This window comes from Elephas maximus, chromosome 22, assembly GCF_024166365.1.
Source record: "Elephas maximus indicus isolate mEleMax1 chromosome 22, mEleMax1 primary haplotype, whole genome shotgun sequence".
NCBI lineage: Eukaryota > Metazoa > Chordata > Mammalia > Proboscidea > Elephantidae > Elephas > Elephas maximus.
In genome coordinates this window covers 25870736-25885702 of record NC_064840.1, presented here as the reverse complement: position 1 = coordinate 25885702, position 14967 = coordinate 25870736, and the positions used below count along the sequence as shown (strand labels likewise).

Here is a 14967-nt window from a genome sequence, read left to right as displayed (position 1 = left end):
GCAAAAGACCTCTTTAAAGTGTTGAAAAGTAAAAATATTACCTTAACACTGAAGTGCGCCTATGGGTCTGTGAGGCCTGGCGCCAAGCTCCATTCGAGACCCAGGCTGAAACCTTCATGGGGGCTTGGATGGAGACCCTGAGGATTAACAAATTCTTAGGTGCTGTAATGCTGGGAGGGAAAGAACATGCATTGGGAGACAAAATTGAGAGTTGAAAAGCTTCTTCTAGATGGAGAAGCAGTAAGGTTGGATTTCACTTAAACTTGAATTTCAACTCAGAACAGCAATTGCACAACTGCTTGATGGGTAACTCGTGATTTGGTCTTGGTTCACAGAAAAAGGCCTGGAGTTGTCACTGAGCTCGAAGTCACAGGAGGTAATGGTGGAGAGAGAGGGTTTGTGTTGCTTTGTGGTGACCACTGGGTCACTGTCCAGGCAGTTCCTGAGGAGCAGACAGGCTGTGCTCGTTGTTATAGAATCCCTGTCCTTGAGAGGTCAGGCCAGGGAAGACCATGAACTCATTGTGGACCCAGAGATCAAAGAAGAGGGCACTGGGGCCACAGGCTCACCCTAGAATTTCTCAGTCTTCTCCACAAAGGTTTGGTCTGTGAACAGGACTTCCAAAGTGTAGCTAATGTGTTTGGAATGAACCAGGCTGTACGTGTTGTCGAAACTCAGTACGTCTGCACGGAGGGACAGACATTCAGACAGGATGCCCCATCCACGACCTGCCCTGTCACATCATGATTCCTTGCCAGGGTACCAGACCAGGGAGCCATATAGAGGACCACCCCTCTCCCCATCTGGATCTTGTCTGGGTGGAGCTGTTCCTGGCCAGCACTTACAGACACCTGACTTGAGGCAGGTGAGGCTTCCGTCCTCAGGCACCATGCAACCATCGTAGTGCTGGCTGGGCAGCACCTCTGCCATCTCGCCCCCACCACTGCCTCTCCCTCATCTTAGCCTTTAGGAAGATCCCAAAGCTGATGTTCTCCCTACCACACAGTCTGATGAGAACTGCCACCTGCAGTGGACAGAACCCTGCTGAGGACACTGCTGTGCCCTGTGGCCCCTCCCAGCTGTGCCCAGGGGTGGAGTGGCCACTGTCCCTACCTGAGCATACAGCCCGGGAACAGGATAGTGTTCTCTGCCTGTAGGGAGGAGCCTTGGCCCACAGGCATGGTGTGCTCCTATCACATCTTCACCTGGTTGCATAGGTAGTAGCTCTTGGGCACCTCACCTCCGTAGTTGATTTGAGAGTGAAGCTGGGTGAGTGGGCACTAGACCTGAGCCTGTCCATCCCCTCCTTTCCCATCATCTGGGCACTCTGTGCCTTGGTCAGGCACTTGGGGTTGCCATTGAGGTCAGTCATTTTTCCCCCAAACTCTGCAGATAGCTGGTCAGGGCTGCTGAACTTCAGCAACTCTTCCTTCCAATTGCTTGTGGGGACAAGAAGGGGTTCCAAGGGGGTTCAGGGAGGCTCAACAGAGGGCAGACGAGGTCAAGCCCAGTGCTTTCCCTCTTCCTGGGGCCCTTGAGGCCCTCCTGTGCTCCTGGTGGCCCATTCCCTGGAGCAATACAGTCCCCAGAATAGAAGCTGAGCAGCTCTAGCCCTGGGGTTCAGCATGTGTTCCTGTGTTGACCAGTTCCTTGCCTGCCCTGCTCTTGCTGCCCCTCCAGGCCCTGCGCCTTACCCTGCTGCCTGTCCCGTGGTTGGAGCATGGACCTTCTTGGTAGGGACTCAGATCAGCAACTCCTAGAGTCCAAGGCTGAGGACAGTCAATGTGCTTAATATGTAAAGAGAATTTATAAATCAATCAGAAAAATACTTTTTTAGAAAATGGACAAGAGGCATCAGGAGGCAATAAAACAAGAAATTAGAACAGCCAATGAGCATAAAGAAAAAGTTGAATTTCATAAGCTATGTGAGAAATCTTAAGTAAAACAATAACATATAATCATTTTCCATTACAAAAGTGACAGGAGTCTTAAATTATAAATACCCAATATTGGCAAATGGGGTCATTATTCACAGCTGGCGAAGTTAAATCATGTCATCTGTGTGGAGCACTGCTCTGTAAAAGATATCAGGAGTCCTAATGCATACATTTCCTTTGAGGAAAAACTAGGATTTCTAGGATTTTATCCTATGAAAAAATTGTGAATGTGAACAAAGATTTATCTATAAGGTCTTCATTTCTAATTTGTTCCTGATAGTGAATATATTATAAACAACCTAAATTTACAACATTAGAAAATTTAAAAAGTAAATTATGAAAATTCCTTACAATGAAATACTGTATAGTCATCTTAGAAAAATATTCACCAAAATGGAAAAATGCTTATCATGTGTTAAATGGATACTGCCCCCCCCCAAAAAAAAACTCAAATCCGTTGCCATCGAGTTGATCCTGACAACTGCCCCTTAGGGTTTCCAAGAAGCAGCCGATGGACTCGAACTGCTGACCTTTTGGTTAACAGTTGTAGCTCTTAACCACTGAGCCACTAGGGCTCCTGAATGGATACAGCGGGCTACAAAAGGGTATGTATGGTTTGAACCTATATTTGTTTTTTTCTTAATGCATTCCTCCAAAAAAGACAGTGTAAGTATTAATAACAGGTTCTTGTCAAGCAGACTAGCTAATTGAAGTCAGCCACACACAGGGCTGGAAGAACAGAAAGGTTTATTCACAGTTTGCAAACTGGGAGACAGGTACAGTCTCATGACCTAAGGCTGCCAGCTCCCTGAACCGGGGCAAATTTGTTCCTTTTATAGGGAATTACATACATATGCATAAACAGTGAGGGGAGGATCTTCAGTCTTGTGAACCGTGCAGTCCACATAATTTTAGTGAATTAATTTTTGCACACGACTCTAAAAATATTGCACACAGCCCTGAAAAAATGGCGGCGGCTCCCTGCTGCCACCCCAGGAAGGTCATATAGTGGGTAGATCCGGAGTCAGTGCCCGGCACCTCTGCCTCCTGCCGGGAGATGAGAACAAACCTGGGGATTCAGCCAATCATGGTGAAGTGTTGTAAAAGCTGTAACAAAAATGTAGCAAGAGTCAACATTTCTGAAAAACAACTATTATGGGATGGTTAGTAACCCTTTCATGACTGCCTGCTTCATTAACAGTAATTCTCTGAGTGACATGATTTTTTTTCCTCTTCTTTGTACATCTTTGTATTTTCTAATTTTTTGACCATGAGCAGTTATTAGTTGTATAATTTTAGGAAAATGTGTATGGGAGTATGGCAGGCAGAACAATGGCCCCTAAAGATGCCCACATCCTAATTCCTGGAATATGCTGGAAACCCTGGTGGCGTAGTGGTTAAGTGCTACGGCTGCTAACCAAAGGGTAGGAAGTTTGAATCTGCCAGGCGCTCCTTGGAAACTCTATGGGGCAGTTCTACTCTGTTCTATAGGGTCACTATGAGTTGGAATTGACCCAGTGGCACTGGGTTTGGTTTTTTTTGTTTTTGGATCAATATGCTACATTACACATTAAGGGTATTTAAGGCTGCTAATAAACTGACCTTAAAATAGATTATCCTGGATTATCTAGGACAGCCCCATGTAATCACAAAGGTATTCAAAAGTGGAAGAGGGAGGCAGAAGAGTCAGTGTCAGAGTGACTCAGCACCAGAAGGCTCAACCACCATTGCTGTATTTGAATGAAAATGGAGGAGGGGGCTACAAGCCAAGGAATGTGGGCAGCACCTAGAATCTGGAAAAGGCAAAGAAATGGATTCTTCCCTAGAGCCTCCAGAAAGGAATGCAGTCCTGCCTACACCTTGATTTCAGCCCAGTGAGACCTATTTCAGACTTCAGTAAGATAATAAATTTATGGTTTTAGGTCACTAAGTTTGTGGTACTTTGTTATGGCAGCCATAGGAAACAAATGCAGGGGGTTAGTGGACAGTACCAGAGATGGGGTGTTTATAAGAGATATGCCAATGTAGTAAACATTGACTAGATGACTCCTATGGCAGGCACTGGGGTGGGCATGTTCTTTTCATTGTCTCCATTTTCTCTCACAGCAACCTGGATCTTACGTTCTCACTTTACAGATGAGGAAACGGAAACCCAGACAGAGCAGCTGATAACCGGCAAAGCCAAGCCTCAAATCCAGATCTACCAACTTAAAATTGGGGCTCCTCACCCATGCTGCCTTTGGGGCCTCTCAGATGCCCCCTGGCCCCTCTACTCTCTGGTGAGTGGGCACATCAGCCTCAGCAGTTGATGCCAGAAAGCTATGTTTATCAACACCAGCTTGGGTCCAGGAGCCCAGTGCCCTCAGATGCAGGGCCCATTCAGGGTGCCAGGAGCAGCCCCCAGCTCGGGCCTGAAGTGGCCCACTCATCTCCCAGAATCACCACCTTCCTGCTTGTCTGCTCACTCATGTAGGACTTGATCAGGTTGAAGGCCATGTGGAACAGTTTGGGGACTGAAACAGGCACATAGTTCCCCCCTCAGCAGTGGCTGGCGTAGTAGGGTCTCCTGGAGCCTTGGATGCCAGCCCCATCATGCCCATTTCCCTCATGCCATTCCTGTCCTCCATTCACGCATACTTTTTCACAACAATTAAATTCTATATCCAGTCCACTGAAAAACTGGAACCAAACTCGGGTCAACATACGAGCTACAGGCATCTAAATACTTCCACATGCCGCCCCACCACTTCTGCCCCATTGTACCTCATCTTCAAGGCTCCAAGGGAAGCCCTAGCCTCTGCTGCCAGCCATCCCAGGTGTCAATGAAGGAAGCTACCTGACGTCCCAGACACTTCAGAACCCACCCAGGAAAAGGGCAGAATCTGCTGCTTCTGTTTGTTGGGTCCAAGTCACAGACCCTGTTATGGATTGAATTGTGTTCCCTAAAATATATTTTGAAGTCCTGGCCCCTGTACCTGTGATCCTGTTTGGAAATAGGGTTTTTCTTTTGTTATGTTAATGAGATCATGTGAGAGTAGGGTGGGCCCTAAACCCAATTGCTTCCGAGTTATAAAAAGACCAGAACAGACACAGAGACATAGATTCCGGGGGAAGAGGAAAACTGACGATGGAGACAGATGCAGCTACAAGCCCAGGAACACCAGGTGTTGCTGGCAGATACTAGAAGCTGAAATAGACAAGGAAAGACCTTCTCCTAGAGCCATCCCTTGAGTTTGGACTTCTGGGCTTCTCAACTATGAGAAAATAAACTCCTGTTCTTTAAAGCCACCCATTTTTGGTATCTGCATTAAGGCAGCTCTAGGAAATTAGACAAACTTTCCTTAAGAAACTGACACAGATTCTTGATAGGAGGGTGGAAGGAGGATCCCATCTACTGCAGGCAAGAAAAATCCCATTCAGAACTTGGGAAAGTTCTCCCCATGTGGCTCTAGACAATGGTGTAGCATCAGAAATGAGGCCAACTTCCTTTTGGCATAACAGACTCACAGTTGCAAAGTATGGACTTTTTTTTTTTTGTTTTTAATTGAGATATAATTCACGAACTATAAAAGTCACTGTTTTTAAAATGTACAATTCAGTGGTTTTTGGTGTATTCACAAGCTTGTGTGACTATCACCACTATCTAGCTCCAGAACATTTTCGTCATCAAAAGAAACCCAAGAAGAAATCTGTTAACCCATTAGCAGTCTTAAGTCCCTCCCCACACCCCTCTTTTCCCTGGCTACCAGTAACCTACTTTCTTTCTTTATGGGTTTGCCTATTCTGGACACTTCGTATACATGGAATCGTACAATATGTGGCCTTTTGTGTTTGGTTTCTTTCATTTAGTATAGTGTTTTTGTGATCATTTTTTAAACTTTTTTTTTTTAGTTTTTTTGCTATCTTGGGTGGAGCAGGAGAGAAAAGGGCTGGCTGCCCCCAGGGCCCAGGGCCTCTAAGACTCCCCAGAGCTGAGTCCCGATCCTAGCTCGCTCCCAGAGGAAACAGCAGCAGGAGACCCAAGGGCTCCTTGCAGAAGGGCAGATACTGGAAAGGGGTGAGGTGGGGGTGGGAATAAGAGGGCAGGTTGGGGATGAGCAGGGTATGGGTGTGAGAAGGGGAGGGGCATTCACGGGGCACTGGGAGGCCTGGGGATGAGCCTAGTTGCACTCGCCAGGCATGAGATTGTGACATCAAGTGCTGCCTGACTTGGCACAACCCTGAGAGGCTGTGGATTTGAAAACACCCCTGCAAACAGGAAATTAAAAAAAAATCCAAACCCATTGCCATCCAGTCAATTCCGACTCATAGCAATCCTATAGGACAGAGTAGAACTGCCCCATAGAGTTTCCAAGGAGCGTCTGGTATATTCCAACTGCCAACCTTTTGGTTAGCAGATGTAGCTCTTAACCACTACACTACCCTGGCAGCGAGAAGAATGAAGACCCACCACCCCATATCGACGAGGAGAGGAGCAGAGACCAGGCTCCTGGCGCCTCACCTGATACTCTTGGCGGTTACCTCACCTCCTGGGTGAACTCAACTCCCGGCTTCCACAGATGCCTCAGATCCAGCCCCTCAAAATCAACAACGGTGAAGATTTTGTCCACCTTCTTCCCCAGCTTCTTGGAAACAACAGGGGTGAGACCTCGTGAGGCTCAGTGCCTCCCATACCCACCAAGGTGGGGCTGGGCCTGAGCCTGGGGCAACAGCCTGGGTGGTCTGAAAAGGCCGGCAAGTCCCTGGCTTGGCCTGGTATAGAGGTTTTGGGCCAGGAGCCAGGTCTAGGAAGGGGTCATCCCAAGGGGCGCCAGGGCTGGAATGGCCTGAGGCCTACCCTCTCTGATTCTGCCATGGGAGGACAAGCCAATGTGCCTCAGTTTTCTCCTTTATCCAGTGAGGCTGAAATACTTGTCCTTCTCCATCAAATGAGGCCACAGCGGGCAGCATTGCTTAGTGTTGGCTTAGGGGTGAGTCAGTGGGGGGCTGCTGGGATGATGAGTTCTAGCTTGGTCACATACTGTGTGGCTTTGGGCGGGCTCAGAGAGGCCACCGTCAACTCATGTTCCACTAAAAGGAACAAAGGTGCTCAGAAAGGTGGGGTTCTGAGATGGTTCTGGGGGCGAGGAGTATCTGCCTGGTACTGTAGGGTGGCCTTTATGGTGTGGGCTGTGGCTGGGGTGGTGACCACCTCTTGATTCTGCTGTTCACAGGCCCGAAGGAGCAGCTTGCAGCTCCAGAACTTGTCCCTGAACAGCTCCTGTTTGGAGGTTGAGAGGAGGAAGCCCTTGGTGTCCAGGCCTCTGATGATGAGGTCCTAGATGAGGCTGCCCTCTTGGTCATGGCTGCAGATGCCAGTGGCACGGAACAGCCTGACCACCTGGATGTACACAAGAGGAGGTTCAGTGCCTCGGCTGGGAGGCCAGGGAGCAGGGCTGGGTTTAAGGAAGAGGGTCCTGGGTAGGGGGACATAGTGGGGCCTCACCTCTGGGGGCTGCCACACAAGGATGTTGTCCGGGTCTTGTTGCTTCCAGAACTCCAAGTGCTGGGGAAACACAGCCGGAGCTGAAGGCCCCGCCTGCCCCAAAGGCCTCTGTGGGGACCTGGGGGCAGCAGGCTGGGCCTCTCTGCCTACAGCCACCCAGGACGTGCCAGAGCATCCCAGCCCCACCAACACAGAACAGGGACAGAAGAGGGTGGAGGGGACGAGGGCCTGAGATGGGCGAGGAGGAAACTAAGAAAGGGACAAGGGAGTCCTCAAGCTGCAGCTGCCTACCTCTCCCTGTGTCCTTCCACCTGTCCCATGCTCCACGGGCTGCCCTGGCAAGCTCTGCAGAGCAGGCATCAGACTCTTGGTTCCCTGGCTCCCAGATGATCCTGCAGGGCTCTGCAGATGGGCCTGGCCACCTGTGCAGCCTCATCTCTCCTTTTCTACACAACGTGGCCTCTTGGAAAGCACCCAACTCGTGCCCACCCCAGGGCCTTTGCACTAGCTATGCCCTCTGCCACTCATCTTCACATGCCTGCCCCCTTTGGGCATTCACACCCCAGTTAAAATGTTACCTCCTCAGCAAGACATCCCCTGATTTCCCTTTCTTCTCTGTTTTACTGTCTTTGTTGTACTTTCTACTCTCTGGAATTGTCTTGTTTATTTATTCATTTACCTGATTTCTTTTCTCTCTCTTCACATCAAGGAGCGCTTAGCACAGGGCCAGGCTCACCGTAGGGGCTGAATAAATGAATGTTACGTGAATGAATAAATGAATGAGTGAATGAACGCTTCAGATTTGGGATAGGAAGCAGGCCCAGTGAGGCTGGGGGAGGTGTCACTCTCACCTTCCAAAGCGTGGACTCTGATTCCTGCAGGTCAAAGCTCCAAGCTGCAACAAGGGGACAGGGTCATGTAACTGGAATCCCTGAGTTGTCTGAATAGAAGCCCCTCTCCTCCCTCCTTCAGGGCTTGGCCTTCTTTTACTCAGAAGGCCCAGTGCCCAACAGGGGGAGCCACAGTGGGGCTCAGGCAAACCCGGGATACCCTGAGCCCCAGGAAGGACTGGGCGCAGGCACAGTCAGGATACTTTTCTAACTTGGTGGCAGTAGGAAGGGCATTCCAGGTGGAGGAAACTGCCCAAGCAAAGGCCTTGAGGCGGGGAAGCCTGCTGGTAGACATGCTGTAATTTATATAAACCACACACCAGGCTCAGAGGCAAGCTGCCCTCAGAGGTCTGCAAGGGCTGTCCAATGTATATTAAATATGCTGGGCTCTCCCTGTACCTCCAGGGACATGAATTCCTGTGAACTTCACAAACGCTGCAGCAGATGTGATAATCAACACTGTTTTATAATGGTTTCCTCACAGCAGAGGATATCGGTTCCAGCCTTACCTTATCAGGAAGAATTCTGAGGGAGGGAGTTAGGACCACATTCTCAGGGCCACCAAGAAAGCGTCTCCTGTCTGTGCGTTCAGATTCCTGGGATTTCAACATTTATCTCAAGAGCAAACCCTTGCTACCCCAGTTCCCAAAGCCTTTCTCTGGGAAGATATCAAGTAATCGGCTCAAAAGTCAGACTGACCTGGTTTTGCCACTTGCTAGCTGGGTGACCTTAGTCAAGTGCTTTAGCCACTCTGAGCTACAGTTTTCTCCAATGCAAAATGGGGCTAATAATAGTACTTACTTCATTGGATTAGTGTGGGAAAAAAAAAGAAGAAAATAAGAAGCCAAAATTGCTTTACCCACTGTCTGGCACAGAATAAGTGCTCAAAAGATGCTAGTAATTATTATTACTCCTTTCAGTAGCCAGTCTCCAAGATGGCCCCCAATGATCCTCACCTCCTAGTATTCACAGCCTGTGTAGTCCCCTCCCACCCTGAGCAGGGCCACCTGAGTAACCAATAGGATATTGCAGAACTGATGGAATGTAACTTTCAAGTCACTTCCTCCTTGCTCTCTTGGATCCCTCGCTCTGGGGGAAGCCAGCCGCCATATTGTAAGGACACTCAAGCAGCCCTCTGGGGAGGTCTCTGTGAGGAGGAACTGAGGCCTCCAGCCAACAGCCAGCACCGACTTCCTAGTTCCATGTATGAGCCATCTTGGAAGTAGATCCTCCAGCACCACTCAAACCTTCAGATGAGACTGCAGCCCTGGCTGACATCTAACAGCATGAGAGACCCTGAGCCAGAACCACGATAAGCCACTCTATAATTCCTGACCCACAGAGTAGTGAGAGAGAAAAAATGTTTATGATTGTTTTAAACTGCTGTGCTTTGGAGTAATTTGTTTGTTACACAGCAATAAATACCTAACACAGTCCTCTTTTGTACCCTTGACCCTCCGTCCTCACCTTGGAGCTAGCACAGGAAGAAGTGGTCATCAGGATTGGGTAGGGCAGGCAGCACATCCCGAATATTTTCCTGGAACTAGGGACAAAGCAGGCAGAAACCCAGGTTAGAGGCTCCCTAGCCCCTTTGATGCCATCAAAGGGTTGGTCAGCCACCCTCAGGCCTGCAGGGCTCACCTCCTTTGTGGAATAGGGTGTCTGAGTCAAGAGGCCCCCAAAACACCTGGACACTGGGAGAGCCAGGTCCTGGTCAAGTCGTGGCAGTTGCCTTTCTCCTGTGGGAAATGGAATAATAATGAGCTAGCCCTACAAGCCTTCAGAGCGGATTAAGTGAGCATTAAACATGAAAACGATTTTCTGAGTCTCACTGCACTTAGGAGTATGGAGGCAGGGAGGATCCTCTTCAAGGCCCTGGTCTCTGTCCTCAGGGAGCCCCCAGGTCAGGCGGGGGGGAGTGGGTCACACAGAGTCTGAGGCACAGAGAGGTTGAGCAACTTGCCCAGTGTCACACAGTCAGTGAATGGCAGAGTCGGGAGGCAAATCACACATCTGGTCCAGAGCTGGTCAACCAGGCCCAAGTGAGAAGTGGCTTGGCCAGGCCTGGGAGAGGATCCTTCACAGATGGGCCCTAGGAGCTAGTCAGGGCAGTCCAGCTGGCCCTGGAGTCTGAGGGTGGATATTGCTAACTGTGCCAAAGCCAGCTTCAAACACTGATAAATCAGGTCAGGGAAAGAGCACTGGACAAAGGGTCAGCAGTCCCAGTGTGGCCTTGCTTGAGTCACTTCCCCTCTCTCTGGATTGGTCTCCTCAGCATTCCAACAGCTGCTCAAAGGACCTTCTCTGGGCCCCACTCCAAATGAACTGAAAACCCTTATCCTCAGAAACATGATGGGGTGTTTGGCTCCAGGCTAAGCATTCAATTAATCCTGACTATAGTATCTTTTCTATATATCTTTGCTGTGATATTGCCATTATACCTATCCCGAGGTGAGGAAACTGAGGCTCGAACTGGTGACCTGACTTTCTCAGCCAAGATTTGAACCCAATTCCTTACCCCAATTGTCTGGTAAGAGGGCTCATTTCTGGCCTGGGCAGGGTGCCCCCTTCCCGAAGTGGAACACTTTTAGGGTAGTAATTGGGTCAGTTGCTCCCCCATTTGAACCCTCCCACAGCCCATGCTTAGAGCCCATGCTTAGAGCCCAGAGGAAAAGTTCCTGAGGAACTCCTTACAGGCTAGAGAGGAAAATGCATCCTTGCCCCTGCCTCTCCCCGGGGAGGTGATGAGTACCTGGGCTGCCTCGTGGTCAGCCCACCAAACCAGCAGCCGACACCTGCACTGTCCAATATGGGAGCCACTCTCAATAGAGACGTGGCGGGTCCTGAGATCTGCTATGAGTGCAGAATACAGACGTGATTCCAAAGACCTAACAACAACAATAACAAGATCTCAATAGTAATTTTTACATTGATGACATGTTGAAATGAAAATGATTCGGACATATTAGATTAAGTAGAATACATTATTAAAATTAACTTCATCTGTTTCAATTTACTTTTTTAATCTGGCTATGAGGAAATTCTAAATGACATATGTGACTTCAATTTGTGGCTCACACTCTATTTCTGTAGGACAGTCATGGTGTAGCCTCTGGCCACCAAGCCCCTCAAGATTAGGAAGAGATCCAGAGCTGCTCAGCTCACAGGGACCCCAGGTGCCTTGAGACCTGCCCCTCATGGGGCACAAGTTGAAACTGAGGCCGGCATAGGGCTCTCCCTGATTCACCTGAGCCAGCATCTTCTCTTGTGACCGGCTCAGTCACCTACTTGTCTGCTCATGCTGCCCACAGTGGCAGGAGTGGGGTCTGGTTCACTCTTCTTGGGTCCAGGCCCCGGTCTGCAGGTCCCTCAGGTTGCTTGCCTTTTGCTCAGCTGGCCCAGGTCTATGCCTACCCAGGGTCCGCCCCTTCCTGCTGGGCCTCTCATTCTTTCTCAGGTATCCTCAGCTTGGCCCTGGACTCAGGCTGCCCTGGGTTCAAGTCCTCATTGTAAATCAAGGACAGTGATGTTTGCCTCGCTGTGTTGATGTGGGGATGATGACAACAAGTGACACCATGTCTAAAGTGACACCACCTGCTGTCACACACAGGGGGCTGCTCTCCATTGTGCCTCTTAGTCCCCCCCACCCTGCCCCACTACTCCTATAACTCCATCAGAGGCCTCCTGGAACCAGGGAAGGCTACCCCTCACCCCCAGCAGAGGCCTGGAACATATTGCCATCACACCCCAGTGTGTCCTAGGCTCCACCTGTCAACTAATATGTCTGAAACATCTGTCCATGATTCACCCTGCCTGTTAGGCCATCTGGCTTCAGGGGGAGGGAGAGACTTCCCAAGTTCAGACCCAAGGAGGTAGATATGCATCTGGGGCTGGGCCACATCTGGCCTGTCTGCCCCCTCCACTCCCTGGACATCCAGAAACCAGAGCTCGAGATGAGGATACGTCCTCGCACAAAATAGATGCTTGTCTTAGTCCGGCGCCCCCAGAAGCAGACCCTGAGACTAGGATTCCAGTGCAAGTTTACAAGTTTATTCGGGAGGTGATCCCAGGAAACACAAATAGGGAAGTGGGGAAGGGAGACAGAGTAAGGAAGGCAGCTAGATAGGAAGGGCTGCCAAGGAACTTACCACTGTGGGCAACTGGAGCTTAATCCTGCTGGGGACCTCTGGGAGACAGTGGGGAACACCCACCTCAGGCTTGTCCCACCCAAGGGATGAGGGAGTTGGGATATTTATGCATCAACTTCTGACAGCCTTTGATTGAGGACTCGTCCTTGCTATTACTGTTCTTAGCTGTCATTGAGTTGGCTCTGACTCATGGTAACCTTATATACGACAAAATATTGCCCGGTCCTGTGCCACCGTCGTGATGATTGGTATGTTTGAGTTCGTTGTTGTGGCTATCGTGTCAAGGTTTTCGTTGTCTTTGCTGACCCTCTACTTCACCAACCATGCCGTGATTTTCTAGCAATGGATCTTTCCTGAGGATGGGTCCAAAGTAAGCCAGCCAAAGTCTCACAATCTTTGTTTCTAAGGAGCATTCTGGTTTTATTTCTTCTAAGACTGATTTGTTCATTTTGGGGCAGTCCACGGAATATTCAATATTCTTCACCAATATCACAATTTGAATGCATCAATTCTTCTGCTTTCTTTTTTCATTGCCCAACTATTACACAAATACGAGGCAACTGAAAAGACCATGGCTTGGTCAGACGCACCTTTGTCATCAAAGGGACATCTTTGCTTTTGAAAACTTTAAAGAGGTTTTTTGAGGCAAATTTGCCTAATGTTTGGTTTTCTGACTGCTGCTTCCCTGGACATCCGCTGTTGACTCAAGTAGAGTGAAATCACCGACAGGTTCATTTTTTCTTTTTTCTCCTTTTATCATGATGTTTATCAGTCCAGTTGTGTAGATTTTCATTTTCTTCACGTTCAGGTGTAATCCGCATTGAAGGCTAGCTATAATCTTTGACCTTCATCAGTAAGTATCCTGCTGGCACTCCAGGCCTGCTGTGCAGACTCGAAGACTGGAGAAAGCCCTCAGGCAGAGAAATGCAGGTGCCACAGCTGGGAAGTGTGAGGCTGAGGGCACGTGGGCAGGGCACCGCAGCTTCCTATAACCAGGAACTTTGTGTTGGGCTCCATGCCAGGTTCTAGGCCAAGGGCTTTTTGCTCTGTGAGCCCCAGACCAGCCTTCTCCCATGTGATGGACTGACAAGTGCAGAGACTGCCGGAGGGAAACAGCTTGTCTGAGGCCATGCAGCAAGTGAGCCAGTCACGACTGTCTGGACTGAGAGCCACAGCGCTGGAGCCAAGGACCCTGGAGCCCCTGTACCTACCACTGGGTGGAGCATGCACAGGGGTGGCCTTGCTGAGCCCCACTATGGTCCACCCTTGACCTTGCATGGGGGTTAACTGGGGTGTGTTTGCCTCTTCTGCAGTATGTGGCTTCCCCAGGGCCCCACAGACCTGCAAGCTGGGGCTTTAGCCACAAAGAGCAAGTGCAAGACTCCCTCTTCTGTCCCTGCCCCTGCCCCGGTTCAGGCCTTCATCCTTCCCTCTGACTTCCCATACCCAGCACCTCTGGCCCATCTTCTTGAAGCCCACCTTTGAGAATGTCCCCCCGCCCCAGCTCAAAAGCCTCCCATGGCTCCTTGACACCCTCAGGAGAAACTGCAAGCCCCTTAGCCTGGTGTTCAAGGCCCTTTGGGGTCCTTCCTGAGCTGATTTTCTCCTACTTATTCTAGCCCCCTTGCCTTTTTGCAATTCTCTTTCCAGCTTTTTCTAATGCTGTTCCCTCTCCCTGGAATGCCTTTCCTTGCATCATACTGTATCCAAATCTCCATAGCCCTCAGTGCCTTTTTCAACACCGCCTCTTCTGGGAGGGTTTTTCTGATCTGCTAGCTGGGAAGCAATCTGCCCCCCAAGTACTTTACCCTAAACTCCCACAACCTCCTGTCATCTGCTATCTGCCTAGCTATTGTGAGCACCTTACAGTCCCCCCTCCCGCCGCCGGGGACTCCTTTGTACATTGACTCCTGTGCTCACCATGGCCCCTCCCTCCCTTCCTCCCTGTCTCTCTCCCTGCCTTCCTTTTCTTTCTTTCTTTCCTGTCTTTCAGCATTTATTAAGAACCTACTGTGTGCAAAGTGGTGTCCCTGGATGGTGCAAATGGTAGACGCTCAACAGCTAACTGAAAGGTTGGCAGCTCAAGTCCACCCAGAGGCACCTCAGAAGAAAGGCCTGGTGATCTACTTCTGAAAATCAGCCATTGCAGACCCAGTGGGGCACTGTTCTACTCTGACACGCACGGGGGCGCCGTGAGTTGAAATCGACTCCATGGCAACTGGTGATCTGTATGCCAAACACTGTCCTGGGCCCAATTGTGCCAATAAGACCCAGTTTCCTTAGGAACTCACATCCGGGTGTCACAGGTAAGCTAAGGAACTCTTCAGGTCCTAGGTGAGCAGAGCTGTAATGGGGGAAGCTTGGTGGCTGAGGGCCCCTAGGGGAGGCCCTAAACTAGCCTGAGGCTCCAGTGTCGTTGGGGAGGGTGCTGGAGGAAGTGCCAACAGAGCTTGTTTTGAAAACAAGGAGGAATGCTAAGGCTTCAAAGCAAAGGGGGCCTTCGTTAG

The 14967-nt window shown here is 49.8% G+C and overlaps 1 pseudogene; it reads right to left on the bottom strand.

Annotated features, from left to right (window-relative positions):
- Positions 1-570: 570 nt before the first annotated feature.
- LOC126065434 (putative SEC14-like protein 6) lies at positions 571-14383 on the bottom strand (annotated as a pseudogene).
- Between the last annotated feature and the right edge of the window lie 584 nt (positions 14384-14967).